This window comes from Puma concolor, chromosome B2 (genome assembly GCF_028749965.1).
Source record: "Puma concolor isolate L17-30 chromosome B2, mPumCon1.1.hap2, whole genome shotgun sequence".
Taxonomy (NCBI): domain Eukaryota; kingdom Metazoa; phylum Chordata; class Mammalia; order Carnivora; family Felidae; genus Puma; species Puma concolor.
The window spans coordinates 29,744,440-29,748,417 of record NC_141671.1 but is presented as its reverse complement, the minus strand read 5'-3'; the positions used below and the strand labels follow the sequence as shown (position 1 = coordinate 29,748,417).

At 39.5% G+C, this 3,978-nt stretch overlaps 1 non-coding gene and 1 pseudogene across 1 annotated transcript; one reads left to right on the top strand and one right to left on the bottom strand.

The window, feature by feature from the left end:
• Nucleotides 1-398: 398 nt before the first annotated feature.
• On the top strand, nucleotides 399-502 carry LOC112853816 (U6 spliceosomal RNA). The gene has a single exon (XR_003222942.1). It is a non-coding gene; the product is annotated as a U6 spliceosomal RNA (small nuclear RNA).
• Nucleotides 503-1,529: 1,027 nt separating this feature from the next.
• LOC112853797 (elongation factor 1-alpha 1 pseudogene) lies at nucleotides 1,530-3,580 on the bottom strand (annotated as a pseudogene).
• Between the last annotated feature and the right edge of the window lie 398 nt (nucleotides 3,581-3,978).

The following is a 3,978-nucleotide window of genomic DNA, read 5'->3' as shown; positions in this document are numbered from 1 at the left end:
TGGGTAGTATTGATATGTTAACAATATTAAGCCTTTCAAAACATGAACATGAGATGTGTTTCCATTTACTAGTTCTTTCAGCAACATTTTGTAATCTTTCATTCATTGGCTAAGTTTATTTCTAATTATTTTATTCTTCTTGATGCTATTGTAATTGGAATTGTTTTCTTAATTTCCTTTTCTGATAGTTCATTGTTACTGTATAGAAATGCAACTGATATGTATGTGTTGATTTTTATCCTATAGTTTTGCTGATTTCATTTGTTGGTTCTAATAGTTTGTGTGTGTGTATAATCTTTAAGTTGTTTTTTTTTTATTAAACTATTGCTTTAGTGGGTCTCAAATTCTGTGACAGATTTTTGGTGAAGTTTTTTCCATTAAAAAGTACTGATTTTAGGGCTTGCTTTGGTAGTGTATATGAAAGTTGGAGCGATGCAGAGAAGATCAGCATGGCCCCATGTGCAAGGATGATATGCCAAAAGTACTGATTTTAAAAACTAGTAACTTAAAGATAACACACACACACACACAAACACAACCCAAGTGGTCCACAAAACATTCTCCTACCCATCTGAAGGTTTTACAGTGCATTGTTATCATTAACCAGTCCTTTACTATTATTATTTTTTTATATGACCTGACTTGAGTTTTTATTTATTTATTTTTCAATATATGAAATTTATTGTCAAATTGGTTTCCATACAACACCCAGTGCTCATCCCAAAAGGTGCCCTCCTCAATACCCATCACCCACCCTCTCCTCCCTCCCACCCCCCATCAACCCTCAGTTTGTTCTCAGTTTTTAAGAGTCTCTTATGCTTTGGCTCTCTCCCACTCTAACCTCTTTTTTTTTTTTTCCTTCCCCTCCCCCATGGGTTTCTGTTAAGTTTCTCAGGATCCACATAAGAGTGAAAACATATGGTATCTTTCTCTGTATGGCTTATTTCACTTAGCATCACACTCTCCAGTTCCATCCACGTTGCTACAAAGGGCCATATTTCATTCTTTCTCATTGCCACATAGTACTCCACTGTGTATATAAACCACAATTCCTTTATCCATTCATCAGTTGATGGACATTTAGGCTCTTTCCATAATTTGGCTATTGATGAGAGTGCTGCTATAAACATTGGGGTACAAGTGCCCCTATGCATCAGTACTCCTGTATCCCTTGGGTAAATTCCTAGCAGTGCTACTGCTGGGTCATAGGGTAGGTCTATTTTTAATTTTCTGAGGAACCTCCACACTGTTTTCCAGAGTGGCTGCACCAGTTTGCATTCCCACCAACAGTGCAAGAGGGTTCCCATTTCTCCACATCCTCTCCAGCATCTATAGTCTCCTGATTTGTTCATTTTGGCCACTCTGACTGGCGTGAGGTAATATCTGAGTGTGGTTTTGATTTGTATTTCCCTGATAAGGAGCAACGTTGAGCATCTTTTCATGTGCCTGTTGGCCATCCAGATGTCTTTTTTAGAGAAGTGTCTATTCATGTTTTCTGCCCATTTCTTCACTGGGTTATTTGATTTTCGGGTGTGGAGTTTGGTGAGCTCTTTATAGATTTTGGATACTAGCCCTTTGTCCGATATGTCATTTGCAAATATCTTTTCCCATTCCGTTGGTTGCCTTTTAGTTTTGTTGGTTTCCTTTGCTGTGCAGAAGTTATCTTCATAAGGTCCCAGTAATTCATTTTTGCTTTTAATTCCCTTGCCTTTGGGGATGTGTCGAGTAAGAGATTGCTACGGCTGAGGTCAAAGAGGTCTTTTCCTGCTTTCTCCTCTAGGGTTTTGATGGTTTCCTGTCTCACATTCAGGTCCTTTATCCATTTTGAGTTTATTTTTATGAATGGTGTGAGAAAGTGGTCTAGTTTCAACCTTCTGCATGTTGCTGTCCAGTTCTCCCAGCACCATTTGTTAAAGAGACTGTCTTTTTTCCATTGGATGTTCTTTCCTGCTTTGTCAAAGATTAGTTGGCCATACGTTTGTGGGTCTAGTTCTGGGGTTTCTATTCTATTCCATTGGTCTGTGTGTCTGTTTTTGTGCCACAGTCCTTTACTATTAAACTGAAATTGCCAATTGATGCAAACTGTTCTGAGACCATTCTTCCACCACTAATTAAGACTGGGGTGGCAGGTATTGGGGATAATATTCATTTAGCCTTCTGAGCTTCCTGGACATACCTGGTGACCTTGCCAGCTCCAGCTATCTTATTGTCCACTGCTTTGATGACACCTACAGCAATCGTCTGTCTCATGTCACAAACAGCAAAATGGCCCAGGAGAGGGTAGTCAGAGATGCTGTCAACACACATAGGCTTGCCAGGAACCATACAAACAATGGCAGCGTCACCAGATTTCAATAACCTGGGGCCATCTTCCAGCTTTTTTCCAGAATGATGATCAATCTTCTCCAGCTCAGCAACTTACAAGTAGTGTAAGCTGTGTGAAAATCCAGCACAGTTGTATATCCAGCACTGATTTGGCCTGAATGGTTCAGGTGATTATCCTGGAAGCTAGCTGCTTCCATTGATGGGTCATTTTTGCTATCATCAGCCACATTGCCATGATGAGCATATTTGACAGATATGTTCTTGACATTGAAGTCTATATTTTCCCCAGGAAGAGTCTCACTCAAAGTCTCATGGTGCATGTCAACGACTTTACCTCAGTTCTAACACTTCTAACTCAGAAGTGACCACCATAGCAGGTTTAAGAACACTAGTCTCCACTTGGCCCACAGGGACAGTACCAATACAATCAATTTTGTAGATGTCCTGGTGGGACAGACACAAGGGCTTGTTAGTGGGACAAGTTGGTGGCAGAATGCAATCCAGAGCTTCAAGCAGCATGGTTCCACTGGAATTGCCATCTTTATAGGTAAGTTTCCATCCTTTGAAAGAAGGCATGTTAGCACTTTGCTGGAGCATGTTGTCACCATTCCAACCAAAAATTGGCACAAATGCTACTGGGATGGTAGCCAATTTTCTTAATGTAGGTGATGACTTTCTTAACCATTTCCTCATATCTCTTCCAGCTGTAGGGTGGCTCAGTGGAATCCATTTTGTTAACACCAACAAATGGTTGTTTCACACCCAGTGTGTAAGCCAGAAGGGCATGCTCATGGGTCTGCCATTCATGATACCAGCTTCAAATTCACCAACAGCAGCAACAATTAGGACAGTACAGTTGGCTTGAGATTTTTTTTTATAAAGTCTGTGCCCTGTGGCATCGATGATGGTCACATAACACTTGCTGGTCTTGAATTTCCACAGGGAGATATTAATGGTGATACCACATTCACCATTGCTTTCAGTTTACTCAAGACCCAGGCATACTTAAAGAAGCCCATTCTCATCTTGAATGCCCCCTTATCAAATTTTTCAATAGTCCTTTTGTTGATTCTACCACATGTTTAGATCATATGACCAGGAGTGGTAGACTTGCCTGCATCTACATATTCAATAACTATGATGTTGATATTAGTCTTCCTTTCCCATTTTGGCTTAGGTTTAGTGGTGGTTTTCATGACACCTGTGTTCTGGTGACAAATCTGTTGTAAAAAAGTTGAAGTTTTTCTACATATGAAATTGGGCCATGTGTGACAGAAATAATTTTATTTAAAAAATATTTTTAAAATTTATTTTTAAGTTTACATCTAAGTTAGTTAACATATAGTGCTATAATGATTTCAGGAGTTGATTCCAGTGATTCATCCCATAGTATAACACCCAGTGCTCATCCCAACAAGTGTCCTCCCTAATGCCCCTTACCCATTTAGCCCATCCCCCCCCACAACTCCTCCAGCAACCCTCAGTTTGTTCTCTGTATTTAACAGTCTTTTATGTTTTGTTCCCCTCCTTGTTTTTATATTATTTTTGCTTCCCTTCCCTTATGTTCATCTGTTTTGTATCTTAAATTCCTCATATGAGTGAAGTCACATGATATTTGTCTTTCTCTGACTGACTAATTTTGCTTAGGATTGT